The sequence below is a fragment of the Diadema antillarum genome, unplaced genomic scaffold, assembly GCF_040938485.1.
Source record: "Diadema antillarum isolate AM-2024a unplaced genomic scaffold, OU_Dant_1.0 seq00000445_RagTag, whole genome shotgun sequence".
NCBI lineage: Eukaryota > Metazoa > Echinodermata > Echinoidea > Diadematoida > Diadematidae > Diadema > Diadema antillarum.
This window is the reverse complement of record NW_027271419.1, coordinates 93,002-120,769: the sequence shown is the minus strand read 5'-3', so window position 1 is coordinate 120,769 and position 27,768 is coordinate 93,002.

The window sequence follows — 27,768 nt, the reverse complement described above, 5'->3', positions numbered from 1 at the left end:
GCTGTCTACAAACGTTGACGTTACAATCCTCCTCTTCACCGTAATAGTCACGAATTTCATTTTTGTCATCGCCGTAAAAGAGTCTGTTTCGCATCAACGTCATACGTTTAAGTTTATTCCATAATCATGTTCCCTTTATTTTGGATAATACTAATTCCCCTTACCGATTACTGCGCATTATATCTTTTATTTTCTTGAACAAGATCTGACAAATGAAATGAAAAAAGAAAGAAAAAAAAGACATTTTAACTATTGACATGACAACAAAGACTAAATCAACCTGTTTTATGCACAAAGGAATCTGTACTTCACTTGTTACGTACGAATGTCTCATATTTCTCTATTTTTTATTCCAAGCGACTTTGTAAATAGTTTTAAATGAGAAGATGAAACACAAGACAAGATCAGTTTCCGAACATGATGTGCTTGTTATAAACACAGTCAACTGTGACGAATTTACGATACATGACTTGAAATAAGCTCAACGCTTGCACTCCGCAACGTTAAATCTCTGGCCTACAGCAGAGCTACCAAGTCTCACGCATTCTGCGTGAGACTCAAGCATTTAGGGGCAATCTCACGATCTCACGCACGACACCCATTTTTCTCACGCATATCGGGCCAAGTCTGCAACTTGGGCCTATAATAATGAGTATAGCTCAAAAGTGCTATAATAATGAGCATAGCTCAAAGTGATAGTTGCAAATGAAGGTATATTTCCCTTTTGTCTTTCAAAATAATTAAAAAATAATCACTTAAGTATGCACCTGATCGCACCATTAAGAGCTAAAAATTGAAAAAGCTCCCTACCGTGGGAGGCCACAGGGGGGGGGGGGGAACCCTCCCACACCCTCGCTCGTGCGCACATTCGCATGCTGAGATGCCAAGTCATGAAAATCTCACTCATAATTTTTTTTTTTTAACTTGGCATCCCTGCTATAGGGCCCCAGTACTAGTGAAATACTCACGGGAACCAACAACTCAAAGATAATAATGATGACTCAAGACGAGATAACAATTTATTTTACAGGATATCAAAACAGCTAAAGCTTGAAATACATTTTTAAAGAACACAAGGAGAATGAACTTTAGCGAAAGCATATCTAATCTTAGGGAGAGTCAAAAGAATGAGAACTTTTCACCGAAATATGACACTCTCATGAAATTATCTGTATATATATTTTCAAAAACGTTTGTTTTGGTGTGACGGCACTACGTTGTGGCAAAATCCTCTTCTACAGACTGACAGAGGGTGGCAGGCGTTTGAACATGGAATTCATCAACATTTTTGAAATCATTCGATGTACTGTTGTGTGCTCATGTGTGTGTGTTTTCGGTTGAGATGGGGTTTGAGATTTCAAGCGTTTTTTGATTATTTGTTGCGATAACAAGAAACATCTTATGATGTACAAAAAATATATTCTAAAAGGAATTCAAAGCTTATTTGATGAAAATTAGTTTTTAAACGGCTAAGGTATCCAAAACAAAGCGATCCTAATAAACGGTGGCACCCACCTTTTGTCAGGATCGCTTTGTTTTACTTTGTTTTTGGATATCTCAGCCATTTCAAAACTGATATTCATCAAATAAACTTAATTCCTCTTAGAATTGTACACTTCTTATCATTTCATAGGGTGGTTTCTAAATATCTCGCAAAAAGTTAAAAGCTTATTCTCACATCAACCAATACTCTTCCATCCTTTAGATTCTCACAGAAGCGGCTTACCCTCAGTAGTAATTGTCAGTGGTAACGGCATGCGAGTCTTTATAGGCTGCCAACACTATATCAGTGGCAGGCAGCGCGATCCATTTTGAGATTTGTTGTGTATTCCCGAAAAGGATGCCGTAAATATATTCCCAAATAGGTTGGGACACTGGTATGATACACCTCTATTATTGCCATATTTCCCCACAGCCAATTATGACTTTAGTGTCGAGCTGTTGTCAATACTTATTTTCATTGAAATTATATTCTATGTTGGTGTTTTTAGCTGTTGTCTATCTAGATGTTTTATCTTTAATAATTATTATTCATGTAAAAATACGTGGATTGTTATATGGTTTGAAATATACGGGAGGTAACATTACTATAACTGATATCCTATCAAGTTTATATATTCTTTTTAAAAGGTAACATTGTTTTGTTTTCACTTGAAAAGATGGCTGAAGAGCCCATCACTAAATATTTAGCTGCCCAAGCTGGTCTTCCATGGGGTTCAGTGTGTGCACTTTAGGTGAGCCATTTCACCGGATTATATACACCGTCCTTTGCGATGAAAGAATGAAGCAGGATCTTTTGCGTGCTTGAGTTGTGACTCTCTCACATACGGGACCTCCATTTTATGTCCTATGCGAGGGATAGAGTGTGTGCCTCTACTTGCTAATGGGGACGACAAAATGACACACAACATTGCGAAGTAAAGCTCACTGGGATTCGAACCCGCACCCGAACCCGAGCCTTTCGATTGCAAACCACACTCGCGCTCCCGAATGAGCCAGCTTGCTCCGTAGAGATAATGAAACGGTAACACAGTTCAAACTTTTATATTCATTCATTCATTCATTCATTTATTTTTTCATTTCCAACAAAAACATATAAATATATTACAAAAATTGAATACAGTGCATAAATTTCATCATACAAAGTAAAGGATAAATTTACAGAAAACTTGTAGGTATAGGAAAATATGGCGGTGAGAGGTACCGGCCCTTCTCAATTTTGTGGAGAACACTGGAGCACTTTCAAATAGCCAAACGAACAAATGGAATTAATAAATAAGGACCAAAGTGAATGAATAGAAAGGTCAATACCCCCCCCCCCCTACACACACACACACACATTCTTTGAGTGAGATTAAATCCCCTAGTCTGCCGTTGTTGAATATACAACGGCAAACGAAAGTTGTCATGTCATCAAGCGTTGCTAAGCAAGATTGTCGAATCTTGAAAGTTGCACTGAAATTCAATAAATTTATACGAACAAAATTAAACTCCTGACAAAGTCCTAGCTTCAACATTTATTCAGCTAGAGTATCATATCTTTTGACTTTTCACCCAACCACCCCCCCCCCCCAAAAAAAATAAACGCTTCGCTGTATATTAAAAGAAACTTGCAATAAGACATTTTGTAAATGTTTTCGCATAGGCATAGGGGTAGTGACCTGGGATGGTGAGATGGAGTTGGTAGAACTGACTTTCAATCCTGACTCATAGACATGGTATCTGTGCGAGCTGTGTTCCTTACTGGATAAGGATGGCTCCGTTTGGCAGTGATATTTTAGGGTGAACGGAAACTTGACGATTGACTCGATAAAGCTTGAGATTCACCTTCATCAATACTTCTCGTTCTTGTCTGTGAAAGACTTGGGACGTGCTTTCTACGACGAGTAGGATTCGGAATGCTCAGCCAAGGCAGCTTTCATGCGCATGAACAGGCGATTCGTATAAATCTCACCTACGGGTTCCACAACAGTTTGCGTGGATACTGGGCTACCTGGTGCATTTTTCGGTGGTTTCGTTGTAGAAGGGCGGATCTGCTTCCCACTTGACGGGGATGTCGATTGACTCGATGAAGCTTGGCGTGTACCTCCATAGATATTTCTAAATTGTGACCTTACGGGTCTCTTTGTAGATGGGCGGGTCTCCTTCAAACTTGACGGAGATGTTGATTGATTCGATAATGCTTGGGGTGTACTTCCATCAATATTTCTCACTTCTGGCAGTTGGTGCTGCTTGATGAGTGGCGGTGATTTTGCCTCCTGCAAACCTTCTCCATTCGCGTCGTCTAGTACTCGCAATGGAGGGGTGTCGTTTGGTTCCAAATCTGAAAGGGTGGAACATACAAAATATGTTACGGCTATGTTATGTCCCTGGATGTTATTTTATTTTTATTTTTTCATATAATATATTTCATGTGTCACCCAAAATTGTGCACCGGATTGTTGAATTTCAGTTCTATAGTCGCAAAAGCTCCCTGGTGTGGAAGGGGGATACCTCCTCCTACAGCCTATACCAACCTAGCATGGGACATATTCAGGCTGGATGAAAACGTCGTTAACTCACATAACAACATAGATAATATTTCATCCCATATAGTTGCCGGTCTTCTTGAAATAATCATGGATTCTGTCGGAAAGTCATAGTTTTGTAATACTTGAAAGTAGGGGGGGGGGTTATTACCTTGCTTGTTTTTTGCTCATTTGAATCTATTTTTTTTTTAATTCAGCACTATAGTTTTTGTGCCCTAACAAAAAAGTCCTGTGGTACTCCCTGTGGTACTTGTCGGTACCACACAATGTACCACACACTTGTAATGTTACCACAGGAACTGTGTGGTACTGTACCACAGGCTTGTAGGGTACTCCCTGTAGTACTTGTCAGTACCACACAATGTACTACATAAATACATGTTACCACAGGAACTGTGTGGTACTGTTTTACAGGCTCATGTGGTACTCCCTGTGGTACTGGTTGGTACCACACAATGTACCACACAAATGTTAACACAGGAATTGTGTGGTACTGTGTCACAGGCTCGTGTGGTACTCTGGGATGTACCACAGGGCAGTACCATAGGACTTTACCACAGGAAAGTACCACAGGAAAGTACCACAAGACAGTATACACACAAATTGTCCTGTGGTATTTTGGGGCGTATACCACACGACAGTACCACATGAATTGTCCTGTGGTATTTTGGGACGTACCACAGGAGAGTACAACAGGAAAGTACCACAGGATAGTACCACAGGACAGTACCACAGGGCAGTACCACAGGGCAGTACCACAGGACAGTACCACAGGACAGTACCACAGGGCAGTACCACAGGACAGTACCACAGGAAAGTACCACAGGATAGTACCACAGGACAGTACCACAGGAATTGTCCTGTGGTATTTTGGGACGTACCATAGGACAGTACCACAGGAAAGTACCACAGGATAGTACCACATGACAGTACCACAGGAATTGTCCTGTGGTATTTTGGGACGTACAAAAGGACAGTACGACAGGAAAGTACCACAGGATAGTACCACAGGACAGTACCACACGACTAGTCCTGTGGTATTTTGGGACGTACCACAGGACAGTACCACAGGACAGTACCACAGGAATTGTCCTGTGGTATTTTGGGACATACCACAGGACAGTACCACAGGATAGTACCACAGGACAGTACCTCACGACTTGTCCTGTGGTATTTTGGGACGTACCACCGGACAGTACCACAGGGCAGTACCACAGGATAGTACCAAAGGACAGTACCACACGACTTGTCCTGTGGTATTTTGGGACGTACCACAGGGCAGTACACAGGATAGTACCACAGGGCAGTACCACAGGACAATACCACAGGGCAGTACCACAGGACAGTACCACAGGAAAGTACCACACGATAGTACCACAAGACAGTACCACAGGAATTGTCCTGTGGTATTTTGGGCCGAAGTACCACAGGACAGTACCACAGGAAAGTACCACAGGATAGTATCACATTTGGGACGTACCACAGGGTAGTACCACAGGACAGTACCACACGACTAGTCCTGTGGTATTTTGGGACATACCACAGGACAGTACCACAGGACAGTAGCACAGGAATTATCCTGTGGTATTTTGGGACGTACCACAGGACAGTACCACAGGGCAGTACCACAGGACAGTACCACAGGATAGTACCACAGGACAGTACCACAGGGCAGTACCACAGGAAAGTACCACAGGATAGAACCACAGGACAGTACCACACGACTTGTCCTGTGGTATTTTGGGACGTTCCACAGGACAGTACCACACGAATTGTCCTGTGGAATTTTGGGACGTACCACAGGACAGTACGACAGGAATTCCCGTGGTAATTTTCGATGTATACCACAGGAGAGTACCACAGGAACTGTCCAAAATCCCACAGGAAGATCATAATATGGTGCTATTCCACACAGAAGTACCACACAGCAAATTAAATGCGTAAGTACCTTTTTCTTAACTTTTTATACCAGAAGACTATCACATCAGGAGAACATCAAACAGCAGTACCACACAGGAGTACCACACAGGAGAATTGTAAGGCAGAATCAACTGAAATTTATAACAAAAATATAAACAATTAATATAACACATATTAATATTCCTCAATTAATTGATAGATGAGTTATGCTGTGAATTGTAGCAATTGATTTGCCCTTACTCACATTGTCCTATACTCCTACAGTACTACCTATTTAGTGAAAGTGCTGATGTAAAGCATGAGAAATTTCATAAGGACTTCTGTGGTACTCCTGTGGTACTCCTGTGGTACTCCTGTGGTACAAATTTTTACATAGCTCATGAATATTCATAAAAAGCACTCTAGATTTTAGAAAATATATATATGACTTAAAAAGTCAAAGGATTAATGATGGGACTTACTTTGAACTTTATGAAAGATTGTCTAATTATGTTATGTTATTCCCAATATCATAGATATTGTTATGAAAGTGTAATTTCATCACTTGATAATAAAGTATAATCGAGTTAGTAACCATGCCTTAATGCTTTACGGATAGACGGCCATATATATATGTACTGATACGGTTGATGGCTACCTAGGAATAGAATATGACTAGGAAGTCTATTTAGATCTATTATAGGACTAGAATGGCACTTGGCCATTAGACTCTCGTTTGAGGTTATATGTTAGGAGTAGGACAGGTTATTAAGTAGGGCCATGTTTGTCCTGAAATCCATGACTAACCTATCAGGAATATTCCTTGATATGAGGCTAAAATTCTCCCAGATTTTTTTTTTTCAATCTATCCTGTGTGGTACTCTCCTGTGGTACCATGGAAATGCTGTGTGGTACTGCCCTGTGGTAATGCTGTGTGGTAATGATCGACCTGTGGTACTGTCCTGTGGTACTGTCCCAAAATACCACAGGACAGTTCCTGTGGTACTGTTCTGTGGTACTGGTCCTGTGGTACTGCCCTGTGGTACGTCCCAAAATACCACAGGAATTCCTGTGGTACTGTCCTGTGGTACTGCTCTGTGGTACCGGTCCTGTGGTACTTTCCTGTGGTACTGCCCTGTGGTACGTCCCAAAATACCACAGGAATTCCTGTGGTACTGTCCTGTGGTATGTCCCAAAATACCACAGGACAATTCCTGTGGTACTGTCCTGTCGTACTTTCCTGTGGTACTGTCCTGTGGTACTGTCCTGTGGTACCGTCCTGTGGTAATTACCACAGGAGTACCACAGGACTTTTTCGTAAGGGTGGTCACAAGTGCCTTTTCCATTTCTGCAGTAGCGCAGTTACCGTATATTAAAGACTCTGTAGCTTGTGGACCAAAAGTTTATACCAATGAATCGATCTGCATTCACACCCTGCTGAAATGGAAACGCTCGTCGTCATCGGATTTTAGCGAACTTTAGATCGCTCTTGACGACACAGCCTCCTGGGTTGGACAATGTAAAAAGCTGCGTCTCACGTGTGTGCAAAACATCTCTTGGGTTGTTATTCTTTACTCATATCAAAATAAAGTTGTCTTAGCGTTCGCGTCGCATAGCTAAAACTCGCTTTTATGTGAAACTCTCATTCTGTTTGACTTTAAAGTCGAAATTCTTTGCCCGTGTGCTTACTTTCATAGAAATAATTACAAAGCTGTGCACACGTAGTTATGGGGATTTTAGAATATACTAAGTAGTCATGTTGGATCAGCATCCCAATACTTGGTCTACCCCGAGTCTTTCATTTCAGTAGTACGCTAGCAATTTTCGCGCATATGCAGGACATCTACGTAGTGGAAACGTTCAGCGATTGGATAGAATCCGTTCCCCTGAATTCCAAAAAGTGACACAGCGCACCCTTTATTTGCACCGGTTATTAGTTGGATTCACATAATCTCTTATTGAAACTATTTATTGGACACCAAGTTCAAATTCCAAATCAAAAGCAGTTACACTTAAATACAGCTATATCAAAAATACAAAGTAGTATACATAACGCTTACATGACCACATTTTAAAGGAATTTTAATCACACAAGATACATTGTGTGCAATTATATCAGCAATATAATTTCTGTATGTTGTTAATTGAACAAGTAAGCAACTATAAAATTTTATTTTTCACCTTATATACTATGGAAAATAGGAATTCACAAGAAAAGCATATGGCTTGTAAATTTTGTGAATTACTCTAGGAGATGAGTGCGTATCAAGATCCGTCGAGGACTCTATGTAAGAAAATTTGATATTACGACGTCCCATGAAACGGACAGAAAAAAGGGACTAAGACAAGGACTAGAACGAAAGCAAGCATGGAACAGGAAGGAAAACAAACGAAAAGGTAGAGGTAACAAAGAAATAAATGTAAACAAAAACAAGTGGTCTTCAATCAGGTCTTTATTAAAGGGCGCAAGTCAGTGGCAGAAACTTGAAATGAAAATGATTTGCCAAATCATAGAACGCGGGCTGTTGGAATCGGCCGGAACTCCCATTCTGACTTGTGATTGGGTGATGTGCTGCTGCTATAGGACATGACGTCATGTTAGGATAGTGGTGAGGGTGATCTATCATTTGGTCTACTCCCACTTCGTCCAATACCCGTTTCATCTCAACCCACGTGGTCTAATCCTAGTTCGACTATAACAGCCAATTCGTCTAGTTACCATATAAAACTTCAAATTTTATTTTCACTTATTTTTTCAACAGAATGTACAAGAAACAATATGATAAATTTGACATACGAGTCGTTGATAATATACATAGCCAGACAGGGATAACAACATGTTCATGTCTACATGTCCAGTACATATTAGGAAATATACACACTATTCATACACTCTGCAAGAAAAAACAAAACAAAAAAAAAAGGTGGAGGTACCCACTCAAAAGACTACGCTTGTAACATGCGAGTACCTCTGAGGGAAAGGGGAAAATAAAGGGGGGGGGGTGAAAAGCTTACAACTACACAGAGTACGGGAAACTGGGAAAGTCGGGAATAGAAAAAGAAAGAAAGCAAAAGTGTGAAAAAAGGAACAGAAAATATGTGACACTGCACCTCAAAACAAACAAAAAGTCGCCAGACATGAATTTTTAGTTAAGACCATATTCTGAAAGAGCAGACTTTAAGCTTTAAAATGATGTATAACTCAAATCAAATGGACTCTCCTAACCTATCTAAATATTGGAAAGAAAGCACAAACTCAGGAAAAGTGTGAACTGAGAAAAGAGGCTCTGAAGAACAGTGTCTATTCATGCGCTTAATCTTTACCAAACCGTGCTGGCTGTGCGATGAATGGGACAAAAAACAGGAAGTAAACCAACAGAGTAACAACAATGAAGGGATTATCAAATTAAACTGAAATTAAGCATGCCTCATTAACACATTCTGTCCATAATCAATGCCAACTTTAAAAGCAGTAGCACTATCCTTTCAAAAGTTATAAGAGTTAAAAGTGAAGAGTGTGGACAAGGTTTTTCAGAAATGAAAAAGAGATTCTACAGACACACCTAATCACACTATTCTACCAAAAATGTTCGAGATAAACTGCTAAAAAACACAATTTCCTGCCCGTTTTATGATACCAAATTTTAGCATAATGTAAAAGAAGGACCGCTCTTTCAGAAAATATAAAAAAGTCAAGTTCGGCTAGGTTGACCCATTTCACTTATTTTCAGTCCTCATGCAAAATCAGTGTGTGCGACTTTATGTTCGTTTTGAGGTGCACGGTCACATATGTTCGTCCAATTATACACCTTAGTCTAATTGCAAGTCCGTCTACTTAATAGTTGGGCTATGTCCATTTCGTTTAATATCCATTTGGTCTATTATCGAATTTTGGTCTATACATCACATGTTATCATCACCTATTCGTCTTATACTCGCTTCGTCTATTTCCACTATGTCTAATACCAACGTTGTCTACCATTTTGTCTAATTTGCACTTGGGCTCCACTCGGCCGTAATCTGGCAGAACTCCCTAAGTCGATTTTGGTCGATTTTCAGGTTTTGAGTGTTTTGTGTGTTTTTTCTCATGTTCTTTCAAGTGGGCCAAAAAATAAGTTGTGAATCGGTACAGAAAGTTATTTTTAGAAAGTAATTTTGGCAAAATTCCTGAGGAGAGAGGGCGATTAATCTGGCAGAACTGCGTAAGTCGAGATTCGAAATGAATTTTCCGATGTTAATCAGGCAGAACTGCGTAAGTCGACTTACGACAACGCTTGGACCAAGGTGTTCCTGCATCCCGCACGGACATGGTATATCTTAACACGCGCGTGCGCGACCTTGGTAGTGACGAACGCGCTGCGCGTTCAGGCTAGCAGTGCCTAGCTACCTAGCTAGACACGTCGTACGGCTACGTGTATTGTACACGACGACAGTCGCGCTAAAGCAATAGCCCTCGTTACTCTTGGGGGAAATTGCCACTTTCTTTCCCTTCATAGACTGGCAGGCTTCAAAACAGGTCAATATGCGGTATGCCTTACTATTAAGTTTTGCTACAATCTAATGCTTATTAAGCCTAGAGCATTTCTAGATCTAACAAACGTTATAGTTTGCATCTTGTCTGACATCACTCTCCAGTCAACTTTAGGCCTACTTAGTACTGCTGCAGCACTTGTCCATTGTTAGTGTACGTGAAATCAATGTACTGTGCGGTAGCGTAGGTCACGCGAACAACAATATCTGTAATCCATTGACCATAGCTTCTTATTTTGTTTTTCATTGTAATAAGCGGTTAGTGGGCTTGGATCTATGGGATGGATCTCGAGAAGTTTAATGAATATCTGGGATACCGTCCATAACGATGGCATTTTCGATCCAATCCTACAGACGTCAGAAATTGACCAATACTAACACTTTTAAAGTTTACTTTTTAATACGGGTACCGTACCGGTACTCTCAGTAGAGTTGTGCAGTAGGGGCCTACTAGACTACTGGGGCCTACCGTTACTTAACTTAGGCTGAATCGCCGGTTATTCTGTCTTTACTCAATTTTCTATTTTTCTAGATTTGATTCGGCCAGACATTCTTGAAATCTGTAATATGAAGAATCTAGAATCTACAGGTTAAACGCTAAATTATAAACATTTAGCCCTAGAAATAGATCTGAAACTTAGATTTAGATCCGTGTTCTATACATTACTACTAGGGCCTAGTACTACTAGACATTATAGGCTATAGACTTTATAGTCTTGCCGTTAGTCATTATAGATAGGCAGGTTAGGCTTTACGTTGTTCTTAGATCTACTATAACATTAGTACCTTCTAGGCCTAGATCCCCAATAAACAGTCTAGCTGTAGATTTAGCCCCTACCTGGATATAGAGTCGAGATCTAGAGTCTAGACTAGAAAATCTAGAAACTCATTTTTATTGATCTACTAGTCTCTGTTACAATGACGCCCCAAAATAGACGTCTGGATGTTACATAGACCTAGACAATCGAGTAGACAGAGTTCGAGAGTTCTCGTACGTTTTAATAGGCCTGCGTAGATAGTAACGGTTAGAACACTACTACCCTAACGTTAGTACTGTAGTTACAATAAGGCCTACAGTAGGAGTCGACACAAACGAGAACTAGGGTCTATTTTTTTATTTTCTGATAAAGCTGTAAATAAACTTTTAGTCAGGCCTAGCTCCTAGTATTCTTTAGTTTAAATAGAGTTTAGGCCTTCAGCCAAAAGGGTCTAGGCTTACTCTTACTTTGGGCATAGAGTAGGTATACTAGGATAATGAGATCAGTAGGCCTATCGTATGCAGATTCCTACGTACCGCTCTACTAGTCTCTAGATGTCTAGTGTATCGTTTATAGGCCTGAATAGACTATGGTCTAGACGGTCTACAGTGTAGTACCTGTAGTCTTCATGAACAATATAGCTTAACATCTAGAACCTAGTCTAATAATATTCTTAATCCAAATGCAATGCTTCATGAGATCGACAATAACCCAAGCAGCAGCCAGGCTTTTGATGTAGCAGTACTTCTTGTGCCGCTAAATAATACTGAAACATGAACACAGACTGACAACATTTGGGGAAAGCAAGTTATTTTCCACATACAAATGAATGGATAAAATGAAATTAAATGTGAATCAATAATGATGACTTTATACATACAAATATTTCAACAAAATTGTACTCGATCTAAAATATTCATTGTTTTGACACTGCATCCGCTGAATAGTGAGAGGATGGATGGTAAAATACGATAGACAACCCGCAGAAAATAGACCGAGATACGTAGTTCTGGTTGATAAACCACGTGTTTATCAGCCAGAACTGCGTATCTCTAGGAGATACGCAGTTCTGGCTGATAAGCACGTGGTTGACCACGAAAAGAGATACGTAGTTCTGCCTGATAAAACACGTGCTTATCAGGCAGAACTGCGTAACTCCTAGAGATACGCAGTTCTGCCTGAAAAACCCCCCGCATGGCCGAAAACTTACGCAGTTCTGGCTGATCAACCCGGGCACGTGACCAGAGATACGCAGTTCTGCCAGATTACGATCGCAAAAATTTGGCGACGATTAATCTGGCAGAACTGCGTAAGTTTTTTAAATTGGTAATTTTTACTACTTAAAAAGGTCAAATTGTCATTTTTTTGCTGGAAATAAATTCTTTAGACCAATTATGACCGAGAAAAGAGGAAAAATGCAACTCATCGTATCTCAGTTTAGAAAGGTGTAACATTGAATCTTTAAACCCGATTTCTGGCGTAATGTGTTAAAGGAGATACGCAGTTCTGCCAGATTATGGCCGCACTGACTTAGTCTATATTCACTTCGGCAATATATCGATTAGTCTAATAACCAGTTGGGCTACTTATGTATTAGTCTATGGACCATTTGGTCTAATGACCACTTAGTCTATGAATATCCAACTGGTCTACCACCATTTTATAGTCTAATGACCACTTAGTCTAATACCCAAATTGTCTACTACCATTTACACTCCGATGTTCACATGGGCTAACTACTATACGCATACCCGGCCAAATTTGAGCGGTTGTGTTTTTCAAATTGAATACTAGCGTTTAGTATTGATCTTTTTTAGATACGTCACATGCGGAGTGCAAGTGACAGAGAGAAATTATTATCTGTAGGATCTAGTTCGGTTGTATATCGATGATTTGATGGCAATTTATAACAACTAAAACTTCTAATAACTTAGGCATATAGTATTTTCATTACCTTTCCTCTTTTTTCATTATTTCTGTACAACTTTGCTGTATACATGAGAGATATACTACATGAAGAAGAGATTATTCATAAAATCCAGTGACAACAAAAGGATGAAACATGAAGCTTTCGTTTCTATTGCGCCGTTGTTCAAGATATAGTTTCTTTCTACCTCGAGTCCTTGATCTTGCAGGATTGAAATTGATGGTGCCCAAGTGTTTTCGTCAAAGAAAATCAGGTGGCAAGACTCCAAAGCTAAATTTGCTTCCGCAGCTATCGTATAATACATTTATATTTCGCATCTAAGGGTGCGTTCGAGCGCTTTATAAAATGGGTTCAAGAATGTAGCAAATTGGAAGCGCTGAAATGAGTCACGTGTGCGTGCATTATTTTCTTCAGGTAAGCACTAAGAAGAGTCTCTCTTCCACCTCCCTGGCCTGACGTACGTCACAATGTTTTACACTAGCAGTGCGCACTCAATCAGTTGTTACAAGTGCGTCACGCGCTACTATACGCGCTGTCAATCCTGTAAACAACTTCTAGTTCGGGCCGCGGGCTGCCACAACAGCCGGCGGCCTTTCTTGTGCATAACAGTACGTGGCGTACGTATACTCTTATACGTGCGTACAGTACTTATGTGCGGGATTTCCGAGTGCGACGTGCGTAAATGTTTGGGACGAACATCTTCGGACATCTTGACTTTTGAGCGAGTGCTACATGTAGCTGACTGGTATTAACCCACAAAGGTACGTGAATAATGCTGTTAGTTTTCGACCCATTTTATAAAACAAATGATGCACAGGATTATTTCGTGGCGTTAGTGAAGGTGCGGCTCACTCTCGAGTATTGACAACGGTTGCAAACATGCACTCGGCTGCGCCTCGTGCATGTCGCACCATTGTCAATACTCTCGAGCGCGCCGCACCTTCACTAACACACTCTATCCTGTGCATCATTAGTATACTAAAGCGAGCCAAAGCGAATTGAACTAAAGCGTACCGTACCGTACCATGCCAATGTGGGAGCGTTCGAGCGCCATGCCAGTTTGGGAGCGTTCGAGCGCGGCTCTGTTGAGAAAGCGAACCTCACGAGTTATTTCTAGAAAATGTCACGTATTTTTTTATTAAAGAATGTCATCCACCTGGCGCTTGAACTAAAGTACTTACAGCTGTCCCGAACAAAGAGAATGATGTATTTGCATTGTGACGTATGCGCATGATACAGCGAACTTTTGGTACGTTTTTGGTACGCTTTTGGAGCACATCGGGAAGTGGTCCACTTTTGGCTCGGTACAGTAAGGTACGGTACACGTTAGGAGCGTTCGAGCGCTCGTCTGGCGCGGGTACGGTACGGTACAGTTCGCTTTAGGAGAGCGCTCGAACGCACCCTTTCCCATTTGGTCATATCGTGGAGCTAACATTTGTAACTCCATGGTCATAAAATATGAATCATACCATGGTCACATACTCGTATGAGTATTCATTCTTAAATCACTCACCGAGAATTAGGCCTGAACTGTAAGACTGATATTAACTGACAGCTATTTCACTCTTTTGTTTGAAGCCCATTAGTTATGCATGATTCCATAGATTCAATGATTATGCGATTGCGCTGAAACTATCAACAATTTAGACGCGGGGGCACAAACTACACAGGCACTTGTAGAATAGACGGAAGAAATCACAATTTGGTTACATATACCTCACATGAAATGTATTTCAGCAAAAGCAAAGTTGGTAATATAAATATTTTGTGATAGCCCTATTTCTATCTTGTCTGTAGACGATCAGGTAACGAGAGTGGCCCTATTGGAAGTTGCACCACATGAAAATTAGACCAAACGGTGTAGATGAAATGCTTATTGGACGAAATGGATGGTGATCTAACCGGAAATTAGACGAATTGGGAGGAGACTAACTGTCTATTGTAGACCTAGTGAAATATAGACCAAGCGGGCAGAGGACCAAGTGATGTTAGCCGAAATGTCCATATACCAATTGATGAAGAGACTAAATGGAATTTAGACGAACTTACAATAGACCAAATTATATTAGACGAGGTGGGAAAAAATTCACGTAGACTTTGTGAAAACTATACCGTCTGGTCATTAGACAAAAACACTTCATGATAACTAGCCAAACCGGGCATTAGACCTAGTGAGGATTAGACCAAGTGAGCATTAGACGAAATTGATAGTATACCAAATGAGTTTAACCGTTGTGATGTTAGACGAATGGGAAGTAGACCATTCTGATAGTAGACCAAGTGGCAAATAAATCGTGGTGAGTCGCCACCAAAATCTTGAAGAGAATGAACGTATTTGCTCAGTTTGCCGAACACTTTTGAAGGAGGAAATTTGGGTTTATCGTCTCGTTCGACTTAGAGTCCCCCTCCCTCTCCATCCTCGATACACATATACTGAAGAATTATTTAGGGTTACGCGTATTCTCTGAAAGCACCCCTATTTCAGACTCAACACTCTTGTCGAAGGCATAGGTTTTCTGCCTTTGAGGTTCCTCTAAGTACGAAACGCTGCTCAACGCACCCCCTTTCCCAGGTGAACTTTGAGACCCGCTCTTCCCAGTGCCAGTCAGACAACCCACCATACATTGTTGGACATTCTGCCGAATAAAGGAAACCGCCTTTTTGAAGACTGTAGGATAGATTGCTAATATTTTGCCATGTCATTGATTGTGATGTATTGCCTTTCAAGAATTAGAGAATTATGTACTAATGGAATACCTCTGCATTTGGGAAAAAGATCCGTGACCTCAGCTCCTTAAACTATGGCTTGGTGCCTTACCATTCTATGCTGTACCGCCCCTTTTGATGGTGGTCTCTTCTTTAACGACCATGTAGGCCTATATGTACTTTTTTTTAACGTCTGACGAAGTTTCGTCATTAATCATGTTTCACCAATGAAATTTCAATCACCATAAATGATTGGATAACATAACCAAACCCTTCGTATATGAAATCGTATTTTTTTAAAGATAATCTTTTAACGTGATCACGTACGTGCGCCTCACGTGAGCTTAGATAAGAATTAAGTTAAATCAAAAGAAACAGAGTGGAAATAATTTCGTCCAAGTCTGATGTTACAATAAGAGAGCTCCACGCGTTTTCACAAAACATCTTCTCATAAGTGTCATACTAAGCAAAACGAAGGCTAAACAGTGCATCAAAGGTATTACGAGATAATAAAGTGAGGGTGCGCTCCACAAGTATTTTTTGTTTTAATTGAGGTAACGTGATGTTTTAAGAGGAAACATGATCCATCAGGTTGCACATTTTTCAATCTTCGGCTGTCCGTCAAGCAAGGTATATCATAAGGATGACTGAAAATGTAATCGCTCAGTCATTAATACTTGAAACGTATTTCAAAGTGCCCATGAATGTATGTTACCTTGTTTTTCATATTACCTGTTAATTGTGCTTCAATTTTTCTGAGGTGATAAAGGCAAATGCGAACAGTGTCTTCAATAGCTCTGAACTCTCTTCCCATACTCGGGACAATAGACTCTCGTAGGTCATTGCCCTTCATCTCTTCTGACCACTGCTGAAAGTTTGTGATGATTTCTTCCTCATTACCACGGGCCAGCATATCCCTTCCTCTCTGGTAAGATTTAGAAAATTCAGCCAGTTCCTCTGTTTTCACCTTCTGAAATTTACCGTGGAATTCCCGTTGCAGAATCGCAAAAGATCTGAACGACTCGTCAAATTTGCTCTTGCTGTCCATTATAGATGATTCCAGGAGAGATAGTGCCATAAAGCATTTCTGTTGCAGATCATTGATCATCTGCTTGGTTTCATCACTGTCGTCAAGAATCTTTTGCACTGCCTTGGTTAAGACAATTGTCTTTGCGGGCGTAACACCTTTGTGGTTGTAGTGATTTTCCATGGAACACTCGCTGCAGACAAGTTCCTGGCAGTTTCTGCAAAAATACTTCATACGGTTGGGTCGATGCTTCTGGCAAACTGGTCCCGTCTCCTTTGTTCTTCCCTGATCAATGGTAGCAATATTATTTTTCATTGCCTCAACCATCCTATCAGCCAAGTTATTCGACTTAAGCATGGCTATTCCCACTTTCTTTTCGATAAAGGTCTCTTCGCGACATTCTGAGCAAACAACCTTACATTCATCGTCAGCAAACTGTTCTATGCAGTTTGCACAAAATGTGTGTCCACACGCCAGGTCTTTGGCTTTCGTAAAAGTTTCCATGCATATGGGACATTCAAGTTGTTGAGCTATCGCATCCTGGTAAGCCGCCATATTGAAAATGTGATATTTTCAGTACGGTGGCACAGCCGGCGTCAGACAGATGGATTTTTGTAATCAGGACACGTACAGATGACTGTTATAAAACATCAAATGTACTCTTGGCAAGGACTTCCGAAGAGTTTGAATGTTTTGTAGCTGTCCTCTCTTCCTATCTCTGTGAAGTTGTGAACACATTGTCTGGCGCTTCTCTTTTGTGCACACATGCTCAGCGTAAATACTAAACCATGACCCCCTTTTTATTGCAGTGATCCCATTTCTATTTATAATTTTTTATGCAATCTGTATTTTCATTCAACATAGCAAAGAATTCAAGGGCATGTAAACAATAGTGGGATTCCCCACCGATTCCAAACTGCGATCGCAGCTCCGAAATGTTTAGGAAAGGTCAAAGTCCAATGGAAAATAAAGGTAATTTCAATTTCATTTTATTTTCATACATCTCTATGAAAAAAACAACACATAAGATATAACAAAGTGAAGTGATACACAATATCCGGCAAGGATGCACAATAAATCATTACAAGCATATAGAATGTGGCTGCCAATCTGTGTGAATTAGCTCTGTGTATAATGTTTTAGACGTATAATGGACACGTGATGGAACTTCCTTTTATTGTTGACAGTGCAGAATTCCCCATAGGGCACCCCTGAACCCCGGCACAAGACAACTGCTCAGAGGCAGTTCTTTCTGGGATGAAAGGTCATGGAGTAGCCACAATATCCCATAATTATGTCTAGTTATAGGCCCACGTATATTACATTTATGTCATAAATTAATGAATACATTACTGTATCTATGTCTGTGTTCTAAATATAACGATGTGTTTTTCTTTTTATCCTGCATTCTTACCAACATAACTACGTATAAAAAATGTTTTGCATTACATTCAATCCAGCTTGTATTTTATCACTTATTTTACATTATGAAATCTAGATTGCTTGCGTCCACGATGGCACATGCTGTAGTTCCCCCTTTTTTTTCTCTCTTTTTTTTTCTCTTTTTTTCCCTCTTTTTTTTTCTTTCCTTTTCTCTCTTTTTCTCTTCCCAATCATCTTGATGTCAGTTGACATCGGTTGGTTTATTGTGTTTTATATTGATGTTTTGTGTATTTTCTGAGGGTCCCATATCGTACAAGCTTTGCTTCTTAGTGGGACCCTCCACTTCCATCTTCATCCTTAGTTGACTTGTATTATACGCTTTATGTATTTAACAAAGATGTAATCGCATCTACTTCTCATTTTCAATTTTTTTTATGTACCTTTTCAAATTTTGTTCTGTATCACAAATATCCCGTGCATATGCAATGTACATATTTTCTTTGTTCATTTTGATGGAGGTGAAAATAAAGTTGAATTGAATTGAATTGAATTGAAATTGAATTTAATCTATTTTGACAATGCTTATCACTGCCTCAAGATGTGTCTAAGGTTGCGGTCACATAGAAGTATACTATTCGGGTATACGGTGATCGTTTTCGAGGGCACGCGAATAGCTTGAATCGAACGATAGGATTTCCTAACACCAGTTCACATAAGAGGGCACTATTCTAAAAAAGCCGAATAGCATAGAATAGTATAGCATAGTGGGAATCGTGCTTGTTCGATTTTCGAACAGCGTATACCATCTCTCGTTTATGAAATGATGACAATTTTGGTCTGGATTTGCCCTTTAGCAAAAATGAGCATGTAGACTGACATTCTGATGCAGTTTAGAAATTTTTAATAATATTACTGGGATGGTTGGGTAGGAGGAAGAAATCCGGATGGTGCGGGTGATGGTGTACTGGGTCGACTTGGCGGCGCATAGCGAATAGCGAATAACGAATAGCGAATAGCGAATACCGTATACCGAATACTTCTATGTGAACACAGCCTAAGAGATTTTCGATGTTTTTTTTTTTTTTGTCTGTTTATACTGTAGTACTCATTTCAGTATTGCCCTGCTGCATCATTTTGCATTAACCTCTATGATAGATTATATCTACCACAGAACATAATTTCCGTTGAAAATTGCCCTTTTCTGAAATTAGGCCCCAAACAATCACATGATTTCACATCATGTAGTATAGCATAAATCAACAGCTCCGTGTATAGATTTGTGGAATTTATTGTGGCTCTTGAGCAGAAAAACAATACTTTGAAAAACCTTAAACAAATTACGCTGAACAAGGATGATGACATAAAGGCTCAGATATTTGCAGCAGTGTAATGGCATTACAATGCCGCTTGCTTGCGAGTTCACCTGTGTATAATCCATGCATGCCTTCTTTTGTGCTGCTTCCTTGAGCCGTAAACTCATGCATTCTAATGGTGACTCTGCCATGTCATCATCTTTGTTCATTGCAATTTGCTATAAGTTTCGAAAATATCCTTGTTACTCATCCCAATTTTCGTAAATTCTGAAACTCTGTCCTCAGTATAACTAATTTATGGTTGTTCAAATATTAAAATCTGAAATCATCAGGAGGTTTCCTTTAATTCTTCGTTTCTCTTCAATGATTTTGGTATTTCCGAGCCGCATCCGAGCCGATAATACATTCATTGTCTATGTTTTTGTCTTGTTCTTTGCTTGCTTTGGTCGTGGTGGTCATCAAAGGTTAACGCTCAGAGAACCCTATTTCTGCATTCAGGTCTAGGAATGCAATAGTGAAAGCTTGCTTGCTTTACACATAATAATGATAGTACTAATATTAGTAATGATAATAATAATGACAATAATAATGATAGTAATGGTGGCTATACTTGTACAGCGTGCAGGTCCATTTTTTTTTTCGATGCTCATGGCGTTTAAAAAATAAAAAAGAAATATATGTATACAGTATCATACATGTTCAAACATGAAAAGACAGTAGAAAATGACCAGCAACAAAAAAACAAATACCAGATAAAGAATGCAATTGTTCCGAATATTATAGATTGCAGTTATAGTCCTCAGTGTGAGGAGAAAAGATACGTTTTAAGGTTGGATTTAAATATTTTGTAGAAGACAGTTGCATCCATGCTACCTCTGGATTTTTGTAAAAAAAAAACATATCTGCTGGTGAACTCAGACTTCGTGTCGGATTGTATTTTGGAATAGAGTAGGTATACGGGGTAAAGGGAATGCAGCGAATGATGTACTAATAACAAGATCTTGAAAATGACTTCTTTTTCACCACAGGAAGTCAATGTAAAGAACGGATAATTGGTGATATGGAATGAAACTTAGTATAGTAAAAGTTAACAACCGGGCGGCAGAATGTTGCAACCGTTGAAGATTTGTGACATCTTTTTTAGAAGATTACACAACAGCGAATTAAAAAAAAAAACCCAACCTAGAAGAAGACAACAGCTGCAGATTTCGACAAAAAAAAATGATATGAAATCTAACTTACCCAACTTATATCTAATATTCCGCTGAACTTGAGTTATATGACTTTGAAAAGAGATTTCGTGATCAACTATAACACCTAAGTTAAGGGCTGTTTTTGAAGAAGTATACAGGTGCTACAGACAGGACCGATGTGGACATAACATCATTGACTTTACTTGACATATGATTCTTTAAATCAATGTATATTAAAAAAAAAACAACTCAAGATTTATCATCATTCAGTTTAAGGTCATTGGATGTAGGCAAGATTCTTCAGGTGTTGCCAACATGCTTCAAGTTTCGCAATGGTGGATGACAGTGGAGACACAGCAGGATTAAAAGATAATTAAGTTGTGTATCATATGCATAACAATGATAATCAATGCAATGTTTGCGGAATATTTTACTGATTAGTTACATAAACAGACCAAACATAAAAACAAAAACAAAAACTGGCCTCCAACAGAACCCTGGGGTAACCAATAACCAATAACCAATATCCCATCCTGACATAATTCTACTCCGCATCAACTCAATAATCATCATTTTTCAGTGCGGGAAACAAACATGTGCATCCGTATCGGTCCTACACACAATGTATATGTAGGCTTGCATAAAAGTAGGCTTCAGTACACATGCAACGGATGCAAGTTTTGCCATGGCGGATGACAGTGAATACACAGCAGGATTAAAAGAAAATTAAGTGGTGTATCATATGCATAACAATGATAACCAATACAATGTTTGCGCAATACAATAAACTACGGCTGCTGACGTCATTCACGGTGAGGGAGGTATTTAACCAGGGGGGGGGGGGGGGGTATAAGTTATCCAGGGGATATTTTTCCCCGGGGCGGGGGGGGGGGGAGTTTTCCGGGTATTAGCTATCGGGGGGGGGGGGGTAGGTGTCCAGGGGGTAGTTTTCCAGCTGATAGTTTTCCGGGTGGTAGTTTTCCGGGTGGTAGTTATGGGGTGGTAGTTATTGGGGGGGGGGGTAGTTTTACTGGTGGTAGTTATCTGGGTGGTGGTTATCCGGATGGTAGTTATGGATGGATACTCCGAGGGCTTGTCCGCACGGCCAATTTACTCCGACCGGCTAGTCGTGGTTGCGAGATACTCCTTAGAAAACTCAGGAGTATCTTGGTCGGAGGAAGAGGTCGTGGAGAGTTCCTCCGACCGGAGGAAGTTACCACAACCTTGTTCAGACGGGCACTACTCCGACCTTTCCTCCGAAGTTACTCCGACCAAGCTTCCTCCGACCCTTCCTCCGAAGTTACTCCGACTAAAACTGCCCTCGTCTGAACACAGCTACATCTGCTCTCTGGATATCTGTAGACGGAGGCAGTTTTGGTAGGAGTAACTTCGGAGGAAGCGTGGTCGGAGGAAAGGTCGGAGTTGTGCCCGTCTGAATAAGGTCGTAGTAACTGCCTCCGGTCGGGAGAACTTACCACGACCTGTTTCTCCGACCAAGATACTCCTGAGGTTTTTTTAAGGAATATCTCGCTACTACTACTAGCCGGTCGGAGTAAATTGTCCGTGCGGACAAGCCCTCCGAGTATTATGACCTTACAAACCTTATACGACCTATAGGAAAATCTTCCGGAGTCAAATGCGAGTACACGTGCGCGTGCAGAACATTTCTAACCTAGTCGACAGCGACGGAGAAGCTAGCGCTCGGAAATTCTCATCAACAAGAATGGAGAAGATAAATGCCGCTGGTAAAAATTCAACGATATGGTCGACGTGCGCGCGACGCTACTACTTCCGAAAGTTACACCGACCCTCCACGGTGATCCCCACGATCAAAGGTCGTGGTAACGATCGTCGTGTGGACACAGGGCCGTGGTAAGATAAGCATAAATTTGAATTCTAATTGCTGCGCCATAAAATTTTACTCCGACTAGAAATATGTCTGAACATGGCTAGTGATCTTGTAATGTCTTTAGCTATGTTCAGAAGAGAGCAGTTTTTTTTTTCGTTGTGACTTCGGAGGAAGCTTGATCGGAGTAACTTCGGAGAAGAGGTCGGAGTAGTGCCCGTCTGAACAAGGTCGTGGTAACTGCCTCCGGTCAGAGGAACTTACCACGACTTCTTCCTCAGAACAAGATACTCCTGAGATTTTCTCAGGAGTATCTCGCTACCTCGACTAGCTGGTCGGAGTAAATTGCCCGTGCGGACAAGCCCTCGGAGTATCTCTGAACTTACATATCCCTTACGACCTTTGTAAAACTTCCGAGGTCAAATCGCAATGTTGACATTTTGCAAGTACACGTGCGCGTGTAGTGCAATTCTAACCTAGTCTATATAGCGACGAAGAAGCTAGCGCTCAGAAATTTCTATCAACAAGAGTTGAGAAGACAAATGCCGCTGGTAAAAAACAAAACAAAACACAAAACAAAAAACAATCGAATGGTGGACGTGCGTGGCGCTACCACTTCTGGATGTTACACCGACCCTCCATGGTGATCCGCGCGAAGGCCGTGGTAAAGTGGTCGGAGTTTCTTCCCACGGCCGTCGTGTGGACATAGAGGCGTGGTAAAATAAGTATAAATTTTAATTTTAATTGCTGCGCCATAAAATTTTACTCCGAGTAGAAATAAGTCTGAACATGGCTATTGTAATTGTATTGCATACGAAATTCCCTCATGGAATTATCGCCGTTCTGAATTCATTGCGTACTGTTTTGTAACCGACCATAACCTGTAACTGTTCACCTGTACCTCGGTGACAAAATACTGTATGCCATGCTTTACTATCCAGTAATCCAAGTGATCTAAATTTGTGTAGACCTTTAGCGAAAGCAAACAGACCTCTCCCTCCTTTCTCCTTTCTTCTTTCATATCTCTAGGCAAGTCATCATCAAGGGCGGTGAGTTGGCTCAGTCGGTAGCGCGTCTGCCTCACGATCACGCGGCCCGGGTTCGAACCCGAGCCTTGACTGAGCAATGTTGTGTGTAAGCAAGGAGGTTCAAGAGAATGGAGTCACAACTGTCGTATTTCCTTTGAATTCACGTTCGATGCCGCCACTCGAAAGTATTTGAAGCATGTGGCAAACTGGATCTGCCGCTCAGATAGGAAGACAATTGACTCATGTCTCATCGCATAATCATCAGCCACTTTCTAACGAAAATATGTCTTTGAGATGGTAATTACTTTTCGCCATCCCTACTTATAAAAGGTAGGTGGTAGTATGATGGTAAAGACACGGGGATGCGCGAATAGAAATTGCGCAAAAAATGATGAAATGAAAATGAAAATTACTCGACTGGCCGTGCCCGGCCACTAATCATATATATATATTAATATAGAATTATACTCGAAGATTATTCCATATCAGTTTTTTTTTTTTTTTTTTTTTGGAGGAATTAAGTGGAAAAGTGATAAAACCGGCTTTCCGGGAGGGTATAGTTTTAAACACTTTCACACAGGGGCCGCGGAACCGGTGGGGGGGGGGGGGGGGGGGCCTCCCACACCCTCCCCCTCTACCTCATTTTATAGACTTTGTACATCGTACACACAGATGATGCACACGCGGAATAAGAGCTAAATGCCTTGATTTTGCTATTGACACTCTCCTGAAAAAAGTCCAAATCATTTCCAAAAATACTTTTGGGGGGGGGGGGGGTGGGGGAGCTAGAAAAAAAAACCATCGCTGATCGCTGATCGCTGAATTTCAGGTCTGATAATGTAAAATTGCCTTCGTGTGGGAGGAGAAATATCCCTTATGCACCCTCGTGAGCATGCCTTTTCTGTTTGATTGCTTAACAGACAACGTTCATAAAATTAATTGTAACAATAAATCAATACAAGAAGTTTGTTTAAATGCTACCACTTTATAGGCAAATTGTTCAATAATAATCCACATCAAAAGTGGGGCCGTTTCAAGTCGATAAAAGACCGAAAAACATAATAATATAGGTTTTCTCGGCCAATTTCGCACTTTTGTCAGTCCATTTGATAAAAGGTTCATTCAATTTAGCGAAAATACTCGTCACTGCACATTCTGTCATTCAAAATTGCAAGTTGGTCGTTCAATTTAGCATTTCGATCAATGAAATTTGCACATGTGCCTTTCGAATTCGGAAAACGAGCATTCAAATTGGCACGTGCTCTTCCGTCATTCAAATTCGCCAACACTGGCCGAAAGGGGTATTTTAGTCATTCAATTTCGCGTATGGGCAGTCAAATTCCTAACATATTCATTCAAATTAACGTCATGTCATTTCTTTTTTGAAAAGGTGATAACATTTAAACGCGTATTTCTATGTGACTTTTTGTTTCATCCACGCACTGTTAAGCAGTAAAAGTATATTTTTGACCATATATAACTCGAGTTTGTTGTTCCGTAACGCCCCGTTTCTCTCATACATGTCATCTTAGGCCTACATGTACCAATACTACAGATTAACTTCATCTTCTTACAGTCATGACAGCACAAGTTAGATACAGACGCATTTCTCAAGAAGACAAAAAAAGAATTATAGGAACATTTGATGATCATAACCTTGACTTCCTAGAACTGGCCGACACACTCGGAATAAAGCACTCAACGGCCAGATAAGTTGTGGCCTCATGATGCACTATATCTTCGGACTGGAAGAATCACTAAGCACATTGAAGAAAAAAAAATTGTTGCCAAAATCTCTAAAATAAGTACGAAAATATGAAATGTAATGACGCTTGCAAAACAATAAGTATGTTAACAAAAAAAAATAAAGAAAGAACCAAAGCATAAACATGCGTGCTAAATTGACTGCAAAAGATGTTAAATTGGATGCCCAAAAATGAATTTGAATGAAGAGATCATAAACTTGAACTACCGAACATGTCATCTACGCTAAATTTTGCTAAATTGAATGCAGCAATTAGGAATTGGACTGACAAAAGTGCGAAATTGGCCGGGAAAACCTATAATAATAATAATAATAATGATAATAATACAGGGTACTTATAATGCGCCAGTTCCACGTGCATCAAATTGCACCATTTACAACACAAAAATGCAAAAAGTTCTCACCGTGGGAGGGGGAACAACTCCCTCCCACACCCCCCCCCCCCCCCCCCCGGTTCCCTCCGCTCGCTCGGGCTCGGTCGCTTCGCTGCCTCGCGTAGTAACCACCGCCCTCCAATGCCACAAGATCATTATCCAAGCTACGCCGGTGCGTCTAAGCGGGGGGTTTCAAGTCGATTAAAGACGCAAAAAGATGCATCAAATTGCACCATTTACAACATCAAAATGCGAAAAGTTCTCCCCGTGGGAGGGGGGAATCCCCCTCCCACACCCTCCCCCCCTCCCTCCCCCGTTCACTCCGCTCGCTCGGGCTCGGTCGCTTGGCTCCCTCGCATAGGAACCGCCGCCCTCCCAAGATCACAAGTTCATTATCCAGGCTACGCCGCGGCGTAGCCTGGATAATGAGGAGGGGGGGGGGGGGAGGGGGGAGTTGACCTTGATACACCCCCTCGGCTGCGCAGCCCCCCCCCCCCCCCACCCCTCCCAAACTGAAAAAAACGTTCCGCGGCCCCTGTCACATGATGCAGCTCTGATTTACACTTTTGCACATATTTCTTGAAGGGATTGACCTTTGTTTAATGAGCTTTATCATTTAAGTGAGATTTCGTTTCATTTAATAGATAAACAAGCAAAATATAGCCAACATTAAGTTAACGTTCAAAATGAATCTTCAGATTGCTCAGCACGACGGCGGCATCAAACCCCGCTACCAAAGGCACAGATGCACCTGTGGAATTCTTTTGTACATCAATAGAAAAGTGACAACTGTTTGAATAATTACAGCCAGTTGGAACTCCATCTCTTAAACCCCCTTGGTGTAAGCATACCGTCCCCTCTATCAAGAGGCAAAACACTCTGTCCCTCGGATAGGACATAAAATGGAGGTCCCGTGTATGAGAGAGTAACAACTCATGCACGTAACGATCCCGCTTCATTCATTCATCGCAAGAGCAGGGTGTTTAACTCTTTATGTGCCACGTTCGCACGTCCGGCTCAGTCGACGGCGTGCCAACTTCGCATATTCTGCTCAACAAACAAAGCCGCCAAAAACCGATTGATAAATCGCTAATCACTGCTAGTCCCGCGGCACAATAAAAGCGTTTTACGTGCTTTTGTTCCTCTCATATACGGCTTGCATTCTACGTGGTGATTGACTATCAAGCGGTGTTCCCATCTAGATTTGCTCCCACATTCTAAGTTTCTGTCGCGGTTTTATGTGCAAAAGTCATGCCTTTACAGTAATGTAGCAACTGGTCATTCGAAAGAGAAATTGAAAATAGATTCGTCATAAACTTTATATAGAAACAAAGTTTGGCATTCCTCGTTAACTTTGCCTACTATTATGCCCATCTTAACAGAAATTTGTAGAGGTTATACACATTAGAAAAACAGAATTCTTTCTCCAAGCATGACTACCTTCGTGTCTCGGAATAACTTGGCACAAAGGGGGGTTTCACCATGGCACATAAAGAGTTAACCCGGTGAAATGGTCCCACCTCACATGGGCCAACTGGACCCCATGGAAGATCAGCTTAACGTAGCTGAATATAGACTATCCAGCCATCTTCCCAGATGGAAATGAACAAAAATCAAACAAACTAACAAACAAAACAAAACAAAAAACAAATCCATCCTTCTTATTTTCCTATATTATTATGTATTATGTAAGAGGGCTGCATGCAAATCAAACAATGCTTAAGCTGTAGCCCTTCTGTATTATAAGCCAGTTCGGAGATAGCTCATGTACCAGGGGTGCAAATGATCTTTCATTTTTCTTAGTTAAAGTTTAAAACAATCAAATCCCACACTTTATGAGCAGAAAGTATTTCACACTCGCCATAACTCTTGTAACCAATGTACTTGAAATAGTGTGTATCCAAACACATGATTATACTTCATACCAAGCTATATAAATTCCAATGGGGCAAATTGAATAGGGCCCCAATTTCTTTTTGTCTCTCTCTACT